The sequence below is a fragment of the Chrysemys picta genome, chromosome 3 (genome assembly GCF_011386835.1).
Source record: "Chrysemys picta bellii isolate R12L10 chromosome 3, ASM1138683v2, whole genome shotgun sequence".
In the NCBI taxonomy this organism is placed as follows: domain Eukaryota; kingdom Metazoa; phylum Chordata; order Testudines; family Emydidae; genus Chrysemys; species Chrysemys picta.
Window position 1 is genome coordinate 80,398,313 of NC_088793.1, and position 26,427 is coordinate 80,424,739.

Here is a 26,427-nt window from a genome sequence, read left to right on the forward strand (position 1 = left end):
ACATGTTTATAAAAAGCTCCCACAAAGTGTTGCACCTGGAAAAATGGGGGCACACAATTGGAATCTGCTTTGTAGGATCAGGCCCTTAATGTTCGATTGTTGACTTGCTTTTAATACTTTTCGGTATTCTTTTGTTTAATATTTTACTTCTTATGCTATGTGTTGGGAAACTTAATGCATGTGGCTTGATTTACCAGCCTCTCTTCCTTGAAGAAGTAGTAATGTCTGATTAGCATTAGCTGCTTTGCTTTAAAATTGATTGAGATGGCTGATAGTATTTCAGCTGATGATCACAAGGTGAAAGTGACAGAGATAAGAAATAGCTACAGTTAAACCACCTTCTAACTGAAATTTGAAAGTAAGAACTTTATCTCAGGCTGGCAAATCACATCCTCATCATACCTAAAGAAAAGTACTGCAGTATATTTCATAGATAATAAGAATATCATACAGGAGATGAGTTATATGTGGTGACTGCTAGAATCCCGATCCAAGCCAATATAGGTTCCAAAGATGATCCACAATCATTGCTTCAAAGTATTATTCCAGGAAAAGATTAGATTATTTCAAAAGCAGTTTTCATAGCCTAAATGGAGTTAGTTAATCCTTTTGGTGGGGCTGATGCTTGAGACATATAATCTGGTGGAAACACCATTGTCAACATTACCAGTGCTTAGCTTTGTGACAGTTGTGTGGTTTGTGGTTGCTGGTGAGTATTTGCTTCAGGTTTGGGGGCTGTCTGTAAACAAGGACTGGCCTGCCTCCCAAGGCCTGTGAGAGTTGGGGATCAAGCTTCAGGATAGGTTGTAGATCCTTGATGATGCGCTGGAGAGGTTTTAGTTGGGGGCTGAAAGTGATGGCTAGTGGCGTTCTGTTACTTTCTTTGTTGGGCCTGTCCTGTAGTAGGTGACTTCTAGGTACTCTTCCTGCTCTGTCAATATGTTTTTTCCACTTCAGCAGGTGGGTAGTGTCGTTGTAAGAACGCTTGATAGAGATCTTGTAGGTGATTGTCTGTCTGAGGGGTTGGAGCAAATGCAATTGTATCGTAGAGCTTGGCTGTAGACAATGGATCGAGTGGTGTGGTCTGGATGAAAGCTGGAGGCATGTAGGTAAGTATAACAGTCAGTAGGTTTCCGGTATAGGGTGGTGTTAATGTGGCCATCATTTATTAGCACTGTAGTGTCCAGGAAGTGGATCTCTTGTGTGGACTGGTCCAGGCTGAGGTTGATGGTGGGATGGAAATTGTTGAAATCATGGTGGAAATCCTCAAGGGCTTCTTTTCATGGGTCCAGATGATGAAGAAGTCATCAATGTAGCGCAAGTAGAGTAGGGGCGTTAGAGGATGAGAGCTGAGAAAGCATTGCTCTAAGTCAGCCATAAAAATGTTAACATACTGTTGGCATACTGTGGGGCCATGAGGGTACCCATAGCAGTGCCGCTGATTTGAAGGTACACATTGTCCCCAAATGTGAAATAGTTATGGGTGAGGACAAAGTTACAAAGTTCAGCCACACACCACACAACAAAAACACTAGGAACCTATCCTTGCAACAAAGCCCTTTGCCAACTCTGTCCACATATCTATTCAGGGGATACCATCATAGGACCTAATCACATCAGCCACACTAGCAGAGGCTCCTTCACCTGCACATCTACCAATATGATATATGCCATCATGTGCCAGCAATACCCCTCTGCCATGTACATTGGCCAAACCGGACAGTCTCTCCGTAAAAGAATAAATGGACACAAATCAGACGTCAAGAATTATAACATTCAAAAACCAGTTGGAGAACACTTCAATCTCCCTGGCCACTCGATTACAGACCTAAAAGTCACAATATTACAACAACAAAAACTTCAAAAACAACGAGAGACTGCTGAATTGGAATTAATTTGCAAACTAGACCCCATTAAATTAGGCTTGAATATGGGCCATTACACAAGTAAAACTATTTCTCCATGCTTATCCCCCTCCTCCCCCCAGTTCCTCATATCTCTTGTCAATTGCTGGAAATGGGCCATTTTCACTACAAACGGTTCTTTTTCTCTCCTGCTGATAAAAGCTCACCTTAACTGATCACTTTCCTTATAGTGTGTATGGTAACACCCATTGTTTCAAGTTCTCTCTCTGTGTGTGTATATATCTTCCTACTGCATTTTCCACTACATGCATCCGATGAAGTGGGCTGTAGCCCATGAAAGCTTATGCTCAAATAAATTTGTTAGTCTCTAAGGTGCCACAAGTACTCCTGTTCTTTATACTTTTTCAGTTGCCATGCCCTCTGGAAACATATTCCTAAATCCCTGAATTGTCTTTTGACTGTGGGTTTGGCCGACAGTGTTGGCTTTCTGTTTCTGGTTTCTCTTCCCTAGTGGAAACAGAGCATAAAAAATAAGCAGGCATTCTTGTGTGAGATCATCATCAAAAAGGATGCCAATAACTAATGCTGATTGGACTGACTGGTGTTTCATGACCACTACTAGTCCATCCCCTTCAACAGAATGCCTTACATCAGAGATTCAGGTTTCCAAGAGTCTACTAGACTTCAATTAATGTAGAGTGTGGTTTTGAAACCTAAACCATCACATTTTACTTATGTAGTTAAGTCCTGCGTGAGCAATCCTCTAATCTTCAAACCAATGATCCTGAGATTGGAAAAAGGGGAAAATGTCATACTTTGGATTTTCAGTGTGCACCATAATATATGTAAGGGAGCTCCCAGACACTGGAGTGGTGCAAGTTTGGGAAATCAATATATAATAACATTATAATTGATTGTGTAGTAGTAGTCAAGAAAACCAAGCAATGGTAGGTAAATAGCATAATGGCTAACAGGGATCAGGATGGAGACTCTTGCCTATATGCTCGGGGTCTTACTGATCGCCATATTTGGGGTCGGGAAGGAATTTTCCTCCAGGGCAGATTGGCTGAGCCTCTGGAGGTTTTTCGCCTTCCTCCGCAGCATGGGGCAGGGATCTCTAGCAGGAGGGTCTCTGCCGATTGAAGTCACTGGTAACAGGATTGGGGACTTCAGCAGCAGAGTCCAGGGAAGGGGTAGGGACGGTTTTATGGCCTGCAGCATGCAGGGGGTCAGACCAGATGATCATAATGGTCCCTTCTGACCTTAAAGTCTATGAGTCTATGAGTGTATAATCAATGTTGTGTGCAGTGGTGAAACTTCAATACTCCCCCCCCCAATTTTGGACTGTATAAAATGTTTAATCTATGCCATGATGTGTCTGTATTTTTATCCAGAATATTACAAGACACACACAACAGAATGTTTACGGACGCTCTGAAAGAAATTGATTTATGGATGCTCCAAGAGGTACAGCATAGAACTCACAGCTGTAAGTCACCTTTGCACCCTCCCAAATCTATGACGTTCTGGGGACCAAAACAGGATCTGCTGTAAGTCACAACAGCCATCATGGGCTGCTTGTGGGCAACAGTACAGCTATATTCTAGAGGCTCACCCTTCCAGCTCCTGGCCACAGCCTATATGAAACAAGGAATGCAGTTTCAAAATAAACGTAATTAATAGTTTTTATTTAAACAAAAGACCATTTTAACACCATTTCAGATGAATTAAGAGATTGTGTTTCAGATATAAATTAACAAACAACTTGTTACCCTCACATGCTCTTCCCTCAAGGTGAATGGTAATATAGAACACTTTGTATGGCTTTCTTGAATGAAATGGGGTCACCTAAAGGAGTATGAATATTCATTATTTATTAACAAGAGGCCTTTTTCTGATTGCAAGTTGTCCATGAAAACATCTGTCATGGTTCCCTCCCCATTCTGAACTCTGGGGTACAGATGTGGGGACCTGTATGAAAGACACCTTAAGCTTATTTCTAGCAGCTTAGGTTAAAAACTTCCCCAAGGCACAAATCCTTTCCTTGTCCTTGGACAGTATTGCTTCCACAACCAAGTGATTTAGACAAAGATTCAGGAAAAGGACCACTTGGAGTTCCTATTTCCCCAAAATATCCCCCCCAAGCACTTTCACCCCCTTCTCTGGGAGGCTTGAGAATAATATACCAACCAATAGATTAACAAAATGAGCAAAGACCAGACCCTTGGGTTTTTAGGTCACTAAAAACCAATCAGGTTCTTAAAAGAAGAACTTTATAATAAAGAAAAAAGTAAAAGAAGCAACTCTGTAAAATTAGCATGGAAGGTAATTTTATAGGGTAATAAAAAGATTTAAAACAGAGAATTCCCCTCTAGGCTCAACTTCAAAGTTACAAAAACAGGAATAAAATTCCTTAGCATAGGGAAAATTCACAAGCTAAAACAAAAGATAATCTAATGCATTTCCTTGCTATTACTTACAATTTCTGTAATTTTAGATGCATCATTTCAGTAGGAGCTAGGTTACCTGCTTGGTCTCTCTCTATCTAACCCGAGGGAACAAACAAAACCTCCCCCCGACCCCAGATTTGAAAGTATCTTCTTTCCTTATTGGTCCTTTTGGTCAGGTGCCAACCAGGTTATTTGAGCTTCTTAACCCCTTACAAGTAAAGGAGCCATTTTATGCTACCCTTCGCTGTATGTTTATGACATACATTTTCACAACATTGATTTGAAATTTGTGCAAAAACTACATTTTCAGGAACATATTTGAGGCACAGAAGATTCAAAAGCTCTTAATACCAAATATTCAGTCAACTATATGTAATTTGCAACAGAGGGTCCTGTGGCACCTTTAAGACTAGCAGAAGTATTGGGAGCATAAGCTTTCGTGGGTAAGAACCTCACTTCTTCAGATGCAAGTAATGGAAATTTCCAGAGGCAGGTATAAATCAGTATGGAGATAACGAGGTTAGTTCAATCAGGGAGGGTGAGGTGCTCTGCTAGCAGTTGGGTGAACACAAAGGGAGGAGAAACTGCTTCTGTAGTTGAATAGCCATTCGCAGTCTTTGTTTAATCCTGATCTGATGGTGTCAAATTTGCAAATGAACTGGAGCTCAGCAGTTTCTCTTTGGAGTCTGGTCCTGAAGTTTTTTTTGCTGTAAGATGGCTACCTTTACATCTGCTATTGTATGGCCAGGGAGGTTGACGTGTTCTCCTACAGGTTTTTGTATATTGCCATTCCTGATATCGGACTTGTGTCCATTTATCCTCTTGCGTAGTGACTGTACAGTTTGGCCAATGTACATAGCAGAGGGGCATTGCTGGCACATGATGGCATATATAACATTGGTGGACGTGCAGGTGAATGAGCAGGTGATGTTGTAGCTGATCTGGTTAGGTCCTGTGATGGTATTGCTGGTGTAGGCAGAGTTGTGGGCAGAGTTGGCATCGAGGTTTGTTGCATGGGTTGGTTCCTGAATTAGAGTTGTTATGGTGCGGCGTGTGGTTGCTGGTGAGAATATGCTTAAGGTTGGTGGGTTGTCTGTGGGCGAGGACTGGCCTGCCTCCCAAGGTCTGTGAAAGTGAGGGATCATTGTCCAGGATGGGTTGTAGATCACTGATGATGCGTTGGAGAGGTTTAAGCTGAGGACTGTAGGTGATGGCCAGTGGAGTTCTGTTGGTTTCTTTTTTGGGCCTGTCTTGTAGCAGGAGGCTTCTGGGTACACATCTGGCTCTGTTGATTTATTTCTTTATTTCCTTGTGTGGGTAATGTAGTTTTGAGAATGCTTGGTGAAGATCTTGTAGGTGTTGGTCTCTGTCTGAGGGGTTGGAGCAGATGCGGTTGTACCTCAGCGCTTGGCTGTAGACGATGGATTGTGTGGTGTGTCCGGGGTGGAAGCTGGAGGCATGCTTTTTACAGATTCAGACTAACACAGCTACTCCTCTGATATATGTAATTTGTAACTACTCACCTTAGGTCAGGTCACATGGTATTTCTGAACTGGACTTTATAAACATCAACTTCCACCAAAAGCAAATATAATTGAGTCATGACACCAGTATTTCTTGAATCAAGTGTAGGGGTCAGAAACTTAATGTTTAGGATCATTTGTACACGCACAAAATATGCACAGGTGTTTGCAAACAGTGAATAGTAAAAGGGTATAAACAGGCAGAATTTAGGATGTTTTCTAAGATTTTTTTCAAACTCTTCATGAACATCTTTTTATGCTGTTTAGTCAGCTCTAGACCCAATATATGGATATTAATCCAAACTTCTCAAGAAATTAGGGAATATTTGATTCTGGTGTTTTTAGTACGAGTCCATCAACACTATCCACTCCTTAATTACAGCTCTGCCAATTAAGGATAGGGTAGAATTATAGTTCTATCAAGTAAGGATGGGGAAGGAGCATTCGATATATAGAGTCACAGTGTTACAGGTTTTTTCAAGTAGCAATGGATAAATATTGATTTACCTGAACAAACTTGTTTGCTTCACAAATACATGAGTTCCTTAGGACCATTCATCTTAAATAATGTTACATGAAAAACTGCTGAGTCAAATTCTCTGTTGGTGCATATGGGCACTACTCAGTTGAAGTAAATGCAGATGAACCAATTTATGTGAACAACGAATTTGGTTCAAAAATTTTATGTGCAGTAAATTTTGTAGTTGTAAGTTATAGAAAATAAAGATACATGAACTCTGAATATGGCATAACAATTGACCATTTAAATATATACAATTTTTAAATAGACACATAGCATCACACTAAGTAGCCACAGTGTAATCACAGGATGCAATTTTGCGTATAAGTATTATATATAGGCTTAAAAAAATCAAATCCTTCATTAGTAAGTCATTAAACATCCATTTCACCGTATACACACAAACCAATGAAAAAAATATTTCCATCAATACTCAAAATTTACTGATAGCATTTATCAGTATTTTTTATGCTTGAGAACTTAAGAGTTTGATTTAAGTTTACTTTGTGTACTTTGTGGTAATGCTGACCATTTGTGTTGTAATGGTTATAAAGTTTTAACTTTTTGAATCTCAATGCCTAACATCATTAAATTGTCTGATCTCCCCATTTTTATGCCCCCAGAATTGCCTGCAACTGTAAAAATACGAAATTGAAAAAAATGTAAAAACTGCTTAAAATAATCAGTTAGCTGTCAAAATTACAAAAAAAAGTTGAATTTTGCCAAGCCTAATTACACATACACCCCTTCCTCCGTCAGCTAAATTAAAACTTGTGACAAATTCATGCCCTAGTGTAATTCTTTTCCAGATAATCAAGTTACATCAGAGAGAAAATTGGCCCTTATTTTTGGTACAGCAAGTATCAGTACTTAATATCTATATGAACAAATTAGTTACTTGAAAAAATAGTGTCCACTGTTGCAAATCCTACTCCAGTGGAAGTCAATGAGCATTTCACTATTGACTCAAGAGGGATTAGGATCAGGCCCCATGTAATCAACAAGATCGCTTCCAACTATTGGATGTAAGTATATGTCTTTTGCTACATTCTGTAATTGTTCCATGGTTATGCATATGCCCTGTGAAACTAAGTGACATTGCAAAATTGATAAATAAAAATGATAAATGGTAGCTTTTTTGTGCTTTGCACAATCCAGAAAATGATGAAATAATAGACTCTTAAGGGAATAAAAAAAAACCCTTCTACAGTTACTTTTCTCTTCCCTGCACTTCAGAGAGAGTAAGGAAAAACCATGTAGAATATATGAGCAGATATGTCTAAAAAGAGCATGCTAATGCTCTAAATTTGCATAAGACATTTACTGTGAAATCAATGTAGATGAATAAAACAAGGATTTATTATCATGTCTTTTATTCTTTGCTCCATCTTGGCACTACAGAGAACTGATAGTTATAAAATACTTTACCTTTTTTCTCTCCCTCTTCCTCCCTTTTAGGGAAACTGTTCCTGGCAAATGTTTCTGTAAGCTTTATGCATGGAAAAGACTAAGTGTGTTTGAAATTGATAAAGATTGTGCAGTGATATATTTGCAAGACAGGATTTCTGTGAATATATTTTAATGCAAATCTTATCAAGAAAGTGTCAGTAGCAGCCTGGTTTTATACAGCTGCAATGTGTTCATTGCAGGTCCATAGTAAGCTGTTCACCAGATATGCAAACTTTAAGCAGAGACAGAAAAAAATATGTACTATATATTCCAGATAAACAAAGTTGCTTCCTTGGACATTCTACATTTAAATAAAGCTTGGGACTGAACATTTCATTTAGATACTGTCAGGCAAGGAGCAAATAGATAAATGCATACAGCATGTGTTGCTTACATAGTTCCAGTTGAAAAAGAAATAGATTTCCTTAAGAACTTAATACATATAACACATTCGTGCCTAGGTCTTATTTTGGATGTGTTCTCTTTCTTGCAAAAGTAATTTATGTGTGGGAGAGCCATAAGCGCTGGAAAAAAAGTGTCATTAACTAATAAAAGTACTGGACAGAAGATTGCTTTTTAGTTTTTAAATTGCTTTGAAATGTTTTTGTGAAGTGGGGCTAGACCAGGATGTTAGATTCAGCAGCTAGGAGAGAAAAAAGGAGGAGAGATCATTATTTGATATTAAATTTATATAAATCAAACTAACAATTCTGCTGCTGCGAGGTCTATGTTTTTAGACCTGTCAGTCATATGGCTTCTCCCACTTTGACTTTTTCCCCCCCCTCAAAACAGAGGTGGAATGCAAGGCAAATGAAAACACTATTGTAGAAGTGAGCATATTTATTTGCAGTTATTAAATTCTCCCCAGGGTTTTAAGTTTGTAAAGGCTTTTGTTGGCTTTTTTAATAGGAGAATTTGGGCAATTGGATATGAAGACTTTCCCCTCCAGGTCGCCAGTTTGAACATGGTACATTTCAGTAGTGACTGTCATTTAATTTGTGGCCAACTTGAAATGAATTGGTGGATTCAATTCATAACACAGATGTCCAGAGGACTTAAATCCCCATATTTTCAATCTAGCACCATTCACAGAGCTTCAAGAGAAATGGTTTCACACTGCATTGTTTTTAAAGCCATTTTCATCCACTCAAATTCTCTCATAAACCAACTATCAACCAATTAAAAATTGATAGGTAAATCCATGAAAATATAAGCACCACAGGTTTACTAAGGGTTATTTTAAACATTTATACACCAATACACAGAACATTAAAAAATATTAAAAAAAACCAAATCATTATGGCTATCCAAGCATAGTTTATAGATATACACATACATTCCTAAGGGTGTGTGTAACATTAATTTATACACCAAATTGTAAGCCAAACGGAAAATGCAGTTTTCAAAAAAATCAATTTTCAGCAGGAAAATTACAATTTTACCCCAAAAAATTAACATTGAAATATTTCAGTTTGTTGAGCTGACCCAGAAATATCCTTTTGAATGAATTCAACATTAAACTGCATTCCCCAATTGTGGCACATTGCCTCATGGGAGTTGGCGGTCAGAGTCCCATTCTCTTCTATGGGCTGGGCTCCATGGAGGACTAAATATCTCATGATGCATCATGGAAACCTCTCTGACCAAGCTGTCTAGTGCATCATGGGAGATGTAGTCAAGTGAGGGAACCTAGCCCATTAGGAAGAATGGGGACGTCACAATCCTGAAATACAACTTCCATGAGGCAATTCATCACAACAGGGAAATACAGTTTAATGTTAAAGGGTTCAAAACACCACTTTGGGGTCATTTCAACAAACAAAAAAAACATTTGTTTCAGAAATGCAAATGCTTCAACATTTCCAGATCAACACTTTCAGGAATATTTTGTTATGTGGAAAATTTTGATATTTCAACTTTGTCCCAAGTTGGGATGAACACAAATGTTGCAATCCTTGTATTTCCTGCAGGATGGAAATTCTGAGTTTTGCTCAGATCTAGTTTGAATTTATTTGGGAACAAAGCAGGCCCCTTGCATGGAAGGTTCAAAGGTGGCTTGTTACTTTTTCTGTGAAATCTACTCTCCTTTTTTTAAAAAAATCTGGTTTCCAGCTCTGCACCAACAATTAGATATAATATGCAGAGTCTATATGCTCCCACTCACGTTGCCAATAATGTTGGTGCACAGTTAAGGAAGTAATTAAAATGAAGCCATGTTATCTTGTTCTTCCAGAGAACAGAATCACTTAAAGTGTTAATAAATAGGTTAAAGATGGAAGAATATTTATTTTTAAACTTCTAGAAGGCTATTTACAAATGATGACTGAATTAAAAAAAGATACAAATCATAAACAAGTACTTTAATGAAAATTACTTATACGTTCACTATCATTCACATTTATTTATAATATGTCAATTAAGGATTCACAACTTTTATTCCACTCTTGGTTTCCATAGACTGGAGTCACTTTCTAGAGAAGACTATATAATTTGTGTTGTGGCTTTTTTTTCCCTTCATCTGAGAGTTCAAGGATACAGTGTAAACATTTTTAAATATAGGTATCAGAAAATGATACACAGCACACAGTAATTACCACCTGATCCTGTATGCTGCTTGACCTGCTTTCAGTGGACATGGAGAAAAAAAAATGGATCACCATCCTCTTTATAATGGCCCCTAACATATTTGAAAATTTACTAGGTCCCCCTCAGTCTCTCTTTAAGATTAAACATGCCCAGTTTTTTTAAACCTTTACTCATTGTGACAGGTTAGATCACAGAAACCCCCTTCGAAGCTGCCACCTGATGTGCTGAGACTAGCTCTGAGCCTGTTTTCCCTGCCAGCTTGGGATTTCAGTGCCCTGCCTTGTTTGAGCCAGACACACTAGCCTGCTACAAACACAGACCCAGGTCTGAACTACGTCCCCAAAAGCTGCAGGCTTAACTGAAAACAGCTTAAGAAGTGCTCTTGTCTTCAGCACCCAACTCCCAATGGGGTCCAAACCCCAAATAAATCCGTTTTACCCTGTATAAAGCTTATACAGGGTAAATTCATAAATTGTTTGCCCTCTATGACATGGACAGAGAGATATGCACAGCTGTTTGCCCCCTCCCCCCCCCAGGTATTAATCATAGAATCATAGAGTATCAGGGTTGGAAGGGACCTCAGGAGGTCATCTAGTCCAACCACCTGCTCAAAGCAGGACCAATACATACATACTTTGGGTTAATTAACAAGTTAAAAAGTGATTAAATAGAAAAAGTAGGATTTAAGTGGTTCCAAGTAATAACAGACAGAACAAAGTAAATTACCAAGCAAAATAAAATAAAACATGCAAGTTTAAGCCTAATACAGTAAGAAAACTAAATACAGATAAAATCTCACCCTCAGAGATGTTTCAATAAGCTTTTTTCACAGCCTGGACACCTTCCTAGTCTGTGCACAATCCTTTCCTCTGGTACAGTCCTTGTTCCAGCTCAGGTGGTAGCTAGGGGGATTTCTCATGACTGCAGCCCCTTTTGTTCTGTTCCACCCAGTTATGTATCTTTTGCACAAGGTGGGAATCCTTTGTCCCTCTCTGGGTTCCCACCTCTCCTTCTAAATGGAAAAGCACCAGGTTAAAGATGGATTCCAGCTCCGATTACATGATCACATGTCACTGTAACACTTGATTACACACTTGCCAGCACACAGATATACAGGAAGATTTACAAGTAAACAGAGCCAACTACAGTCAATTGTCTTGGTTAATGGGAGCCATCAAGATTCCAAACCACCACTAATGGCCCACACTTTGCATAATTACAATAGGACCTCAGAGTTATATTTCATATTTCTAGTTTCAGATACCAGAGTGATACATTTTTACAAATAGGATGACAACACTCAGTAGATTATAAGCTTTGTAATGATACCTTACGAAGACCTTTTGCATGAAGCATATTCCAGTTACATTATATTCATTAGCATATTTTCATAAAATCATATAGAGTGCAACGTCACACTCATATGTCAGGTTTTCTAAACCTTTTAGCATTTTTGTTGCTCTCCTCCAGAATCTCTCCAGTAGAGTCCAGGAGCAGATCTAATAGAAGGGGTGGATATAACCCATATTTGCCGATTTTACATGAGAGGATGCTGGACTAGATGGACTTCAGGTATAATCCAGTATGGTAGTTCCTATGTTTCTTCAACATTTTGCAATTGTTACCATATTGTGGTATTGCAGATAGCACAGCTTTCTCCTCTATGTAGAATAGGAAGTAACAGATATATGGGACTATATAGGCAAGAGAAAATAAATGTGTATAAACAGCATTGGGCGAGGTAGAAAAAACACGCTTAGGAAAGACACTTGCCTTTGCAAGGTGATACTGGATAACCCTAGCCTGATATGATCTTCATATCAGTGACAGAACCCTTTGCCCAAGTCAGATAAAAACAGATTGACACTTCTGCAGAAGAACTGCTTGACTCCGATTGCTCGTCTTTACATGGTGAATATTCAGTAATTCGTTAGGGGGGAAATGAACTGCCTCAGATAAACATACCAATCTCACCACTTGCCTCAAATTTGAACTGAAGCTGAAACAGATCATTTTTGAAGTTCATATAAATTAACTTTTTTAGAATCATTTTCCATATTTATCTGCCTCTAGGGCTTCCTGATTCCTGCTGGGATTGGCAACCAATTGAAGAAAAAGCTGATGCTGTGGAATTTACAGCAAAAATATCCAAGACACAAAATATCCTGCTCAGTTAATGAGGGACCTAATTTCCTTCAAAATATTTATATTATACATTATATTGTGTATATGCATGTAAACACATGTCATCAGAATAAAATCACATGAATAATTATAGGCGTGCATATGGTTATGCAAGTGATCTGCACACCGTTCTGCTAGATTTGGCCCACAAGGCTTGTAACAAAATATATAATAACAGAAAGAAACAATACTGAATAATATCTCTCAGGCTAGTTTTAAAATAGTTCTCATGTATTTTATTTGCTTTTGTTAATAATAAATTATTTTGTAAATGTTAACATATTTATTGTCCTTTCCCCAAGCATGAAGGGGATAAAATATGATCCCACATTCCCTATTCCCACATACTCGGGCCCACATCTTTTCATTTACACCAATGTAAAGAGAAGGAGTAACTGTATTGAAACTTAGAATTACTCCAATTGAGAACTAGTGACACATCCAAATTAGGCCCCTTGTTTACAAAATAATGTATTCTTAACTTTTCTCCCAAATTTGAGATAAAATAATTGTGTGCTTAGATGATTTCAAGTAATAATAAAGAACATTTGCAGTTAATTAAGTCTTCAATATAGGGTGCAATTGGTTCTTTAAATGAAAATGTAGACTTTAAATTAACTTTCTCAAGTTGATGCTATATTATGGAACTTATCAGTTAATTAAAGAAAGAACAAAAATAAAAATAGCATTAGGTCCACAATTCATATCTTAAACCATGAATTTATAAAACACGGTCTTTTTATTTTACCAAAAATGCTAGAAGTTGTTTAAGTCCCCAGTTGTCATTCAATTATACTTTAATGAATTCAGGGAATTAAAGTTTATGATTTTTAAAACTGCAAAAAAAAAAATCATACATTATAGAAATTACTATTGTAAAAGCAGTAAGAGGTAATAAATGGTAATCTTGCTGTAAAATGTTATGTAAATAAGCACATTCTTTTCTTAAATATTAAAATCAAGTAGCATTTCAAGTGAGTTTTAATCATATGATCCAGTTACTTATGTCCCCTATAGTGCTAATATTGATAAATACAATGTTATAGTAGTTATAAAGACACAATTTACTTTGTATTTAAATACATATGATTTTTTTTAAACTGCCAAATCATGCAGTCTTTATGCGTAAAAAACCTGGCACTGGCATTAGTCAGACATTAGAGCTTATAACGGCTGCAGAATCAGCCCATAATACTTTACTATTAGAGAGTAAGTTAGTCAGTATTTTGAACAAGTGTGTCCTAACAGTCATGTAAATATGTTTGCAACAATACTGAATCAGCATAGTATTTAACGACAAGTGTCTTCATCCCAGAACCCTAACAAAAAACCTGTATCCTGAAACAAAGCAGGAAAAAAAAAATCTAAAAAAACCTTTACTCTAGGCAGAGTTTTGTATCCCAGAAAGAGAAACCCACTTGGGACTTTTACTACTGACTTATTTTCATGTGTAAGGTGGGCAGGTACCACACTGAGGCTAGGTCTACACTACCCGCCTGAATCGGTGGGTAGAAATCGACCTCTCGGGGATCGATTTATCGTGTCTCGTCGGGACGCGACAATCGATCCCCGAATCGACACTCTTACTCCACCAGCGGAGGTGGGAGTAAACACCGTTGACGGGAAGCCGCAGAGGTAGATTTTGCCGCCGTCCCTACAGCGGGGTAAGTCGGCTGCGATACGTCGAATTCAGCTACGCTATTTGCGTAGCTGAATTTGCTTATCTTAAATTGACCCCCCCCCCCCCCCCCCGTAGTGAAGACCTGCCCTCAGAGGAAGCTGCATAAAACCCAAAGAAAGATAGATAGAGGACATATGAATGGATGTTAAAAAATAGAGCTGCTTGATTTTGTTTGAGGTTTCAAGAAAACTCCAAATAATAAGTTTCACCAATTTTTTTACCTTTTTTTTCCAACCCAATCTACTAAAAGTTTTCTTTTAAGTTACCAATGCTTTTGCAACAGCATCTCAATGCAAAGGGGTCACTGGTATCTGCTGGTGAATTACAACTGGCCTGATCGAGACACTAATGTCATAACCCGTATCTAATATCACTAGAAAGCTAACATAGTGATCATTAACATTATTGTTTGGCGGATGTACAGAGCACAAATTAAAAATTACAAACCTATTGGGAATTATGCCAGGCTGGGCTGAAGTTACCCCAGCCTAGACAAAGGAATGTGGTTCTGCCACTTTGAATGTACTTCCAACATACATAAGGGATATTTCTACACAGCAGTTAAAAACCTGCATCGGCCCATGCCAGTTGACTCAGGCTTGGGCTAAGGGGCTGTTTTGAAGTTTGGGCTCAGCCTGGAGCCCAGGCTGTAGGATCCCAAGAGGGGTGAGGGGCTCAGGGCCCAGGCTCCAGCCCTAACCTGAATGTCTATACCTCAGTTAAACAGCCCCATAGCCCAGGCCCTGCGAGCCCGAGTCATCTGGCAAGGGCCAGCCATGGGTGTCTAATTGCAGTGTAGACATACCCTCAGAGACAATGGTAATGCAATTTACATAACAGGTGAAACACACACCAAGGTAACAAGGGAGGAGACACACACTCAGCATCACACAGGGGAGGAGATTGCAGGAAAGATCAATTTGCATTTAGCAATCACCCTGTGGTGTTTAGATGCTGCATGTGATTATTGGAACTGGGAGCACTGGTTGTTGAGAGTCTGAAAGGACAGGTAACAGGAAGGAGGGGGGAGGAGTTGAGGAGGCTGGGAGAGTTACAGAGTGTGCAGCTACAGCTTGGAAAAGAGACTTCGACTGTAAATAAAGTTCTGTTGAAGTTGTTAATACTTTGCTTGGTGGATACAACATTTTGGCGACAAGGATGGATCTTCTGCCTCTGAACGCACCTTCACCCTTTCCAATGAGAACACAGCTATACAGAGTCACTGACATACAGAGCCCTCTCCTCCAATCATGGTACAATGCAGGTTCAGTTGCCCAGGAACTATACAGTCTAACTGAGCTCAGAACTTAGTCAGTGTTTTTTTGGTTTGTTTGTATGTCACACTATAACTATATCTGTATGTAACAGTGAAAGATGCACAGGGGGCTCAATATAGGTAGTGTTAAGAAGAACACAAAAAGTATCAGTGATGACAAGGGTAGAGTGCATGGGTAGATCTGGAAGGGGGTACACAATAAGAAAAGTTTTGGAACCTCTGCTTTAGAAGGCATAAGCACTGCCAGTAAGTTTAGTCTCATACAATAAAATGAGGAAGACATAGGCACAGCACCAAGTACTACTATTAATCAGCATTTTGGCTAGAGGTCCCAACCAAAGATCAGAGCCCCATTGTGCTAGGCAGAGTATGCACATAGATGCATACAAATGTATGTATGCATGCATGTACACACACAGTTGGCTGGAAAAATTCAAAAACAAGTATACTAATGGAAAATGAAACAAACCAACAAACAATTTCTGCTACAAAATATTGTCATTGTGCCTCGTGGGAGTTGAAGTTCAGCAGCCCCACACATTCTCACCAATTGGCTGTGTCTCTTGGTCAGACTACATCTCCCACAATACATCACCATCTTGCCTCCTGGGAATCCCTAACCATGGTGCATCATAGGAGATGTAGTCCAGCTGAGGAACCTATTCCATAGAGAAGGATGGGGGAGGGACATGAAGAAATAGAACTACGACACCGATGATGCACTACAGCAGAATATCATAATTGAAATATTTATATTTTCAGCTAAAATATTTTGGTTCAGTTTTGTGATAAAAAAATCCATCGAAAGGAGACATTTTTACAAAACAAAAAACCTAAAGTTAACAAGTCCAATTTCAAAAACTGTTTCAGTGGACAAAATTTGACTAGTCGAATAATACAGCCAAAATAGGCAGAGGATAGGAATCAGAGGATCCATTGGGTCAACGTCCTAGAAGAATTCTCCTGACATGAGTGCACATTGGTATGATTCGCAGAACTGAGTACTAAAAGGAGTTTTAAATGAAGTTGAATGGTGTGTCTCAATGGGATATAAAGGCCAGTTTAAGAAAAGGGGCTATATAAGGGAACATCTGCATTGCATGCTTCTTTTAGCAGAGTGTAGTGTGAATACATGTGCAGATCCCTAGCACAGGTATACAGTTCTGTTTAGACCATAAGGCATGGCTTAAGCAAGCAAAGCCTCACCTGAAGGGTATGGGTATATACCAGACTACATACCAGGGCCGGCTCTGGCTTTTTTGCCGCCCCAGGCAAAAAAGCCTCCAGCCGCCCCCTCCCCCCCCCCAGCGCGGCAGGGGAGGGCGGCCGGAGCGCCGAGGGGAGGGCGGCGAGCCCCGGCCGGGGCTCCGCTCTCCCTGGCGGCCAGAGTGCCGGGGGGAGGGCGGCGAGCCCCGGCCGGGGCCCCGCTCTCCCCGGCGGCCGGAGCCGGAGCACCGCGCCGCCCCCCTCCAGGTGCCGCCCCAAGCACAAGCTTGGTGGGCTGGTGCCTGGAGCCGGCCCTGCTACATACCCTACATGGCTCCCTACTCACCCAAATGAATGCCGCTCCCATGTACACTGCTATTTTTAGCAGTATAGTGTCCCACTGCCTCCCTGCTGCTGGAGCCTTCCCCCACCCACAGGGAGCTGCTGGAGCCTTTCCCTGCTGCAGACAAAGACTCCAGCAGTGAGGAATGGCTCTGGCAGGGGGGAGGTAATGTGGAAAGGCTGAACCTTTCCCAACAGGCTCTGGCAGAGGAAAGACATTCTCACACACACACACACACACACACACACACACACACACACACACACACACACACACACACACACACACACACGGAGCTACACACCAAAGGATGGACTCATCCTGCTTTTCACTGCAGCATGTAGCTACCTGTAAGGGTATGTACATGCTGCTTCCAGTATTGTGTAATAGAGATGTAGCCTAAGACAGAGAGATATGAATGTAAGAGTGGGAGAATAATGTAAAGGGAGAGGTGTGGCAAGTTTAAGTGGAGAAGAAATGACCACATTGCTATTTTTAGCACACTAGCTCAAGGAGAGCTGAAATGAGTCTGTCTATCCATGTTGGGAAGCATGTGCCCAGCTGCTTTGTAGACATGACCAATACCATTGTATTGCTGAAGGACAAGAGTTAGTAATCATTTGAAATATGGCAGGAAGCTGATCTGCCCTTTTGCTTCTGCCTGAATTGTCTCCTCGAAGCAAGATTACAGCAGCTGAGATCACAAAGGGTTATTCTTTCAAAGTTTCTGGGAAGCTTAATCCATTTAAGAGCTCCTCTGAGTCCCTTTGTAGGCCAAATAAAACAAGTAATAAAAGAATAAATGAAATGTTTCATGTCTCTCATGAACAAAAAATTAAGGAGCATTTGTTGTATAGAACACTAGTTCAGAAATGACAGGCAGCTTAAAAAGGGAGGAGGTATTGCAATATAAATTAAGAACATATACGCATGTGTTCTGATGTCCTGAATGAGTTAAGAAGTGGACTAGTAGAAAAATCTATAGGTCAAGATAAAAGAGGGGGGAAAAAAAACAGGGGTGATGCCATGGTAGTGGTCTACTATAGACCACCAAATCAGGAGGAAAAGGTGGATGGTGCATTTCTAGAACAAAAGAGAAATATCCAAAATAAATGATACCTGGAAAGATACTGGAATAAACTGGTAGTAATGGGGGACTCCAACTACCCAGACATCTGTTGGGAAAGCAATACGGCAAATACAAATTGTCCAGCAAGTTATTGGAATGTGTTAGGGATACCTTTTTATTTCAGAAGAGGGAGGAAGTCACCATTTTAGATGTGATTCTGACAAATAGGGAGGAATTAGTTGTGAGTCTAAAGGTCAGAGGTGAAAGTAAGCCGGTCCGGTCCGGTGTACCGGCAAGAGCCAGTACACCGTGCCAGACCGCACAGGCTTCCGCGGCTGGGATTTAAAGGGCTCTGGACTCCCCGCCTCTGCGGGGAGCCCAGAGCCCTTTAAATCCCGCCCGCAGCTCCGGCAAGGCTCGGGGCTCCCTGCAGCTGTGGGAGCTCTGGGCCCTTTAAATCCATGCCCAAGCCCAGCTGCCGAGCTGTGGCCGGGATTTAAAGGGCCTGGAGCTCCTGCCGCTGCAGGGAGCCCTGAGCCCTTCAAATCCCCCCCTGCAGCTCCAGCAGCTGGAGCTCCGTGGCGGCCGGAGCCCTGGGTCTTTAATTTGCCCCTGAGCCCCAGGGGCTCCCAGCCACCTCTGCAGCTGGGAGCCCCGGGTTGATTTAAAGGCCCTGGGGCTCCCAGCCATAGCCAGTGCCCCAGGGCCTTTAAATCTTGAGAGGCCCTGCCTCTTCTGGTTGAGGCCATGCCTCTTCCGGATGAGACCACGCCCCCTCAGGACTCCGGCAGTACTGGTAAGTCCTGTAGGTTACTTTCACCCCTGCTAAAGGCTGAAAGCAATTTGGGCTGATGTGATCAAGAAATGATAGATGTTATGACTCTAAGAAAAGGAAGGATTGAGAGTGGCAGAATAAGGATAATAGTATTCAAAAGCTCAGAAATCTGTAGATAATGTCCCAGGGAAAGAAAATATAAGGGAAAAAGGAGTTTAGGACAGCTGGCAGTTTCTCAAAGAGACAATATTAAAGGCTTAACGGCAAACATATCCTGATGCAAAGGAAAAATAGAAAGAACAGTAAGAGTTCTTGAGTAACCTGAAAAATCAAAAAGGAAGTCTACAAAAAGTGGGAAAATGGACAGATTGATAAGGATGAGTAGAACAGAATAGGACAAACATGGAGGGGAAAAAAATCTGAAAGGCTAATGCACAAAATGAGTTACAGCTATTAAGTGACAAAAAAATCAAAAGAAGAAGTTCTATAAATATATTAGGAGAAAGAAAGGAAAGTGTAGAAACTCTACTTAGGAAGGAAGGGAAGCTAATAATGGACAACATAATGAAAATTGAGGTGTTTAATATCTGGGTTTTTTTAGTCTTCACTAAAAAAGGCAAATTGTAACCAGATACTTAATATAATTAATATTAAAAACCAGGGGGAGGAACAAGACAAATTAGGGAAAGAACAGATTAGAGAATATTTAGATAAATTAGATGTTTTCAAGTCAGCAGAGCCAGATTCATACTGGGGATACTTAAGGAACTATCTAAAGCAATCTTTGAGAACTCACAGAGGACAGGTGAGGTCCCAGAGGACGGGAGAAGAGCAAACATAGTACCTAACTTTAAAAAGAGGAGCAAAGAGGACAAGGGGAATTATAGACCAGTCAGCCTAACATTGATGGTGTGTGTGCAGGAGGTCAGACTACGGACCATGATTGTCCCTTCTGACCTTAAAGTCTATGATACCTGGAAAGATACTGGAATAAACTATTAAACAATCAATTTGTAAGCACCTAGAGGATAATAGGGAGTTAGGAATACTCAACATGAATTTATCAAGAACAGATCATGCCAAACCAAACTAACTTCTTTCTTTGACAGGGTTACTGGCCTAGTGGATGGAGGGAAGTTCTACATGAGATATATCTTGATTTTAGTAAGGCTTCTGACGTAGTACCACAGGATGTTGTCATAGGCAGGCTAGGATTGTACTGAAAGAGTTTCAATAGCTCACTGTCAATCTAGGAGACATTCAGTGGGGTCCTGCAGTGTCTGTCCTAGGTCCAATGCTATTCAATACACCTTTACCCCGATATAACGCGGTCCTCGGGAGTCAAAAAATCTCACCGCCTTATAGGTGAAACTGTTATATCGGGTACACCGTGCTGGACTGGACCGGCTCCAGCTGCTGTGGGGAGCCCCGGTCCCTTTAAATCACCGCCAAAGCTCTGGCAACGGGGCTCGGGTGGGGATTTAAAGGGCCTGGGGCTCCACACGAATTAGGATAGAACGCGGTAAAGCAGCGGGGCTTGGGTGGCGCTTTAAAGGGCTCGGGGCTCCCTGCTGCTTTACTACGTTATATCTGAATTCATGTTATATCGGGTCGCGTTCTATCGGGGTAGAGGTATATTTTCACTAATGAGTTGGATAATGGACTGGAGAATATGCTTATAAAATTTGTGAATGACACCAAGTTGGAAGGGGTTGCTAGTGCTTTGGTGGACAGAATTAGAATTCAAAACAACTAGAATTTGTCTGTAAAACAGGATGAAATTCAATAAAGAGTACTACAGTTAGGAAGGAAAAGTCAAATGCATAATTACAAAATGGGGACTGACTGGCTAGGCAGTAGTACTGCTGAAAATGATTTTGGGGTTACAGTGCATTACAAATTGAATGAGTATCAACAATGTAAGGCAGTTGCAAAAAAAAGGCTAATAGCATTCGGGGGGTGTATTAACAGGAGTATCATATGAAAGACATGGGAGGTAATTGTCTCACTCTAATTGGCTTAAAACCTGACCAATGAGGAAAAGTTTAAAATAACCCACAACCCTGGGCATGTTTAGTCTTGAGAAAAGAAAACTGAGGGGAGACTTAATAACAGTCTTCAAATATGTTAAGAGTTATTATAAAGAGGACATTGTTTTCCATGTCAGATGGATAAGAGGTAATGGACTTAATCTGCATCAAGGGAGACTTAGAAAGTTTTTCCTAATATCTAACCTAACTATAAGGGTGGTTAAGATATGAAATAGGTTTCCAATGGAGGTTGTGCAATGTCCATCATTGGAGGTTGTTACGAATAGGTTAGACAAACATTTGGCAGGGATGGTCTAGTTCTACTTGGACTTGCCTCAGCATAGGGGGTTGAACTTGATGGCTTCTTGAGATCCTTTCCCACTCTATATTTTTATCATTATCTGTCACTGCAATCTATGCTGCTTGGAACCACTGTTACTTTAGCAGGAAGTAAAGATAAGACAAATTGCAAGTAGTAGCAAATAAACAGATGCGTTAGTTTTAATAAATTAAGTTGTCTTGTAACTAACATGTTTATCATGGAAGTTGTAAAATTGAACACAAGGCTTTTCATTAATTATTATTATTATTACTTATAACTATTAAAAAGAAGATATGAAGTATATACCTAAGGACTTGTCTACACAAGGAGTTTATGTGCACTGAGTTGAATCATGGTAGCTGGTGCCCAGTACATAAGCCACTGTTATAGCATACACATGGTACAACTGTGCCCTGTTTCAATTCACACCGTGTACACCTGATAAGTGACTGGTGTGCACTAAGTTTGTGGCATTCTGGGCAGGTATCACATGGTCCTTTGCTTCATTTCTGAGTTGTGTGCATTCTGGGATTTTTCTCATGGCTCATTGTCAGATACATAGTGGAAGCCAGCGGGAAGCAAGTGGAATGCTGGCACTCAGAGTCCCATTGCCTCTTTCAGGGCAGAGTAGTGCCGTTTTGTGATAAAGTGCCATTTTCTGATGTAAGGAGGTGCAATTCCATTGACTTCAATGGCATTTCACCTGGTAACACTGGGTCTACATTGGCCAAAAGGCTTTAGCGTCAGTTTCATCTAAGGAAACATATATCCATTTTACCGAGCCATTGATACACCATTTGATATATCCATAAATAGAGATTATAGGCCCCAGTCCTACAAGCAGAAGCATGCACTCACAAGGAGCACCAGTGTGTAGTTCTTGATGCAAGGTTAGGAATAAATGATCAGTTTTCAGAATGGAGAGAGGTAAATAGTGATGTCCCCCAGGGACCAGTTCTATTCAACATATTTATAAATGATCTGGAAAAAAGGGTAAACAGTGAGGTGGCAAAATTTGCTCATGATACAAAATTACTCAAGATAGTTAAGTCCCAGTCAGACTGTGAAGAGCTACAAAACGATCTCTCAAAACTGGATGACTGGGCAATAAAGTGGTAATGAAATTCAATGTTGATAAATGCAAAGTAATGCACATTGGAAAACATAATCCCAACTATACATATAAAATGCTGGGGTCTAAATTAGCTGTTGCCAGTCAAGAAAGATCTTGGAGTCATTGTGGATAGTTTTCTGAAAACATCCACTCAATGTGCAGCGGTAATCAAAAAAAGCAAACAGAATGTTGGGAATCATTAATAAAGGGATAGATAATAAGACAGAAAATATTATATTGCCTTTATATAAATCCATGGTATGCCCACAACTTGAATTCTGAGTGCAGATGTGGCTGCCTCATTTCAAAAAAAGATATGGGACTTGAAAAGGTTCAGAAAAGGGGAACAAAAATGAGTAGGGGCATGGAATGGCTTCCGTATGAGGAAAGAATAATAAGACTGACTTTTCAGCTTGGAAAAAAGAGATGATTAAGGAGCAATATGATAGAGGTCTATGAAATCATGACCGGTGTGGAGAAAGTAAATAAGGAAGTGTTATTTACTCCTTCTCTTAACACAAGAACTAGGGCTCACCAAATGAAATTAATAAGCAGCAGGTTTAAAACAAACAAAAGTATTTTTTCGCACAACACATAGTCAACGTGTGGAGCTCCTTGCCAGAGGATGTTATGAAGGCCAAGACCATAACACGGTTCAAAAAAGAACTAGATAAATTCATGGAGGATAGATCCATCAATGGCTATTAGCCAGGATGGAAAGGGACAGTGTCCCTAACCTCTGTTTGCCAGAAGCTGGGAATGGGCAACAGAGGATGGATCACCTGATGATTACCTGTTCTGTTCATTCCTTCTGGGACACCTGACATTGACCACTGTCAGAAGACAGGATACTGGGCTAGATGGACTTTTGGTCTGATCCAGTATGGCCATTATTATGCAGTACAGGGACCACAGGGGTCAAGAGGTCCATCTGGATGCAATTTCCCCTTCTATGATATTTCCAGCCCTCTTTGAAACGCTAGGAATGGCTAGAATTTAGATTGCAATTCTAACTCTGGTGCTTTTCCAGACCAAGTCAGCCTTGTCAGATAGAAAGAAGGATGACGAGCTTCTGATTCAGGCACTGGACTGGGACTCAGGAAATCTGGGTTGAATTCTGGCTCCCTGCATAATCTTGGGGAAGCTTCTAATCTCCCTTTGCCTCAGTTCCTGAAGAAATAAGACCTTTAGTAGCTAAGTGTTTTATTTTTAGAACTCTCGTGGATATGTATAATGTAATATGTACAATGCCATCACTTTATTTTAAAAAAATGATAAGTTTCTTTCTGAGTAGTGAAAAATAATGGCTGTTTAATATGTATGGATGAATAAAAGCCTGTTTAAACTTGGGAGCTTTCAGAGCTTTTATATACTTTTAACAGGAGCAGTGAGGACTTAGCTAAGAAGATATTTCTTAAGAATAGCAGTTGTAGTTTATGAGCTCTTTGGAGCAGGGACTACATCTTTTTATATATTCGGAAAGTAACTAGCCTATTGTGGGAGCTATTTTAACCTATGAGCTGGTTTGGCAGGATTTCACAGCTCCCACTATATGGGATTCTTCAGAGCTTAAAGGTTTTATGAATTTTAAAGCTATGGTTTGGGGAGAAAAAGTGTGATAAAAACAATTCAGAAATATTATGGAAGACAAGGACTGTCTTCTGGATGTCTGTACAGAGCCTAGAACATTGTGTGTTTGCTACCTAAATAAAGATTAATAATAACTGTTAATTATAATAATTTAAATTCTTCAGGGTAGGGGCTGTCTTACTATGTGTTTGTCCACTGTCTAGGAGAATAGGGGCCTTGCTTTCAGTTGTGGCCTCTAGGCACTCCTGTGATATAAATAAATAAATAATAATGATGATAATATATAGGTATCCCACAAACACATTCCATATATTAGAAATTTCCAGAGTTGAAGCATGAGAGTTTCAAAAAGCTAAAGTTTGACAAATGTGACAGGAATAAGTATTAGACTGCTTGAACAAAGACAGTAATTCATAACTGATGTTTCACTCCATATTCTTTATGAAAATATGCTTATGATATGGAGGAAGTTTGTGAGCCTAACCCAGCAAGGCCAGGTAAAGGGGACCCAGACTGGCAGAATAGGCTACTCAGTGCCACCCCAGAACATCAGGTGCCACCCCAGAACATCACAATAATCTGTCTTGATTCTTGCTTATATTGTCTAGGTGCCTTTAACTGAGCTGACCCAACATGAAGCCTAACTTCAGTTCATTTACTCAAACTTTCCTTGTGTAATAAAGGAGGGTGCAGGGGGAGGATGATAAATGTAGACAATGATATTCCATTTCTGTCTGAGGGAGACTTTGAAGCAAGGGTACCAATTCCTGTCTGACAGTCCATCTTTGCATAGGACCAAGTATTTCAAAGATTAATAGCTTGTCAGAAACTGCTCAAGCTGATAATACTGATCTGTAAAATCAAATGTTCCAATGTATGAAAACATTTCATGCTCAACATTAAAATATATATGTACTCTTGGCAGTGTTTTAAACCTATATGCAAAATGTCAATATTATTATTATTAAAGACTGCATGATAAATGAGAATGGGAAACTTAAATTTGAAAGCTAGAGACAAATAAGATTTTAAAGATTTTTCCAGTTTTTTTTTTAAAAAGGCACACCAATTGGATTCACTGCCTGACAAACTGTGGCATGAAAAAACATCAAGGCATACATTACTTATCAGCATAAGTTATACCCTATAACCAAAAGGAAATCAACTCTTTTATAATAATGATGCATGTGTCTTCCATCTCCTAGAAATATAGGACTTAAAAGCTTGATTTCTTAAAAATAATATCAACTATAGCAACTTGAGCATTCTATGCCATCAGTGAATTTGGAATGCATTTTAAATTACACAAATGATGATTGATTTTACTTTTTCAAAGTGCACAAGCAGTACTATTTAATATTTTGTAGTGACTATAACTACACAGTGATATATAGAGAGAACTGAGCAACAACCGAGTGTTCCCAATCCATACTTCAGTAACAAGGGAATGTTTTTCTCCTACAATAATGTGCTGTTGGTGCCTTGTCAGGCACTAGGATGAATGAAGAGGAAGGGTGAAATCCTGTCCCCAGTGAAGTCAGTGGCAGCTTTGTCATTGATTTCACTGTGGCCAAGATTTTGCCACAAGTTATTTCACCTAGCTGACACATGCAGCTAACATACATCTTGGAGTGCCTTCCTGCAATTCTAAAATAGATCTGCATTGTTTCAAAAGACTGAAAATCCTACTTTACAAATGCTTCTAACTTCTATTTTTGACAAACTAATGAAACTGCAGTGGTCTTTGTATGCAGTGTTGTTGTAGCCATGTTGGTCCCAGGATATTAAAGAAACAAGCCGGGGGGAGAGGGTAATTGCATTTTTATTTCTGTTGGTGACAGACAGGCTTTCAAGTTTAGAGCTATTCTTCAGGTATATGTAGCTCGAAAGCTTGTCCCTGCCACCAACAGAAGCTGGTCAAATAAAGTATATTCCCTCACCCACAGTGTCTCTCTAATATGTGCCAGCTGACTCAGGCTAAGGGGCTAAGGTTAAGGGGCTGTTTCATTGCAGTGTCTTCCATGCTCGGGCTGGAGCCCCAAGCACTGGGACCCTTCCACCTCACAGGGTCCTGCAGCCCAAGTCAGCTAGCATAGGCCTGCTGCGGGTATCTAGTTGCTGTGTAGGCATAGTAAGTTTTAACTATGGGTATCAGCCAAACAGTCTGCTCCTTTATCTAAAGCTGTGGTTTAGTCATAATCTTCTATAGAAAGAAAGAGAAAAAACTAAATCATGCAGAAGAGGCTTTAAAAAAAACTTGTAATAGTTAGTACTGTATCAAACAGTTGTCATTTATCTCCCATCTAACCCTGAAACATTATCTTTTAAATGAATGTTATGCTTTGTGTATCTGCAGCTGCTTTCCTCCCTAGCACGCGTCACATCATATGCAACTGGCTTTTGTTTATTATATGACTAAGGCATACAGTCTACTGTAGAGTGCA

At 39.9% G+C, this 26,427-nt stretch overlaps 1 long non-coding RNA gene across 1 annotated transcript in view; it reads right to left on the reverse strand.

Moving 5' to 3' along the window:
• Positions 1-7,753: 7,753 nt before the first annotated feature.
• LOC135982040 (uncharacterized) overlaps positions 7,754-26,427 on the reverse strand; it is a 64,211-nt gene continuing 45,537 nt past the window's right edge. Inside the window, exon 3 of the long non-coding RNA XR_010599240.1 lies at positions 7,754-11,405. This is a non-coding gene — a long non-coding RNA (uncharacterized LOC135982040). The remainder of the gene's footprint in view (positions 11,406-26,427) is intronic.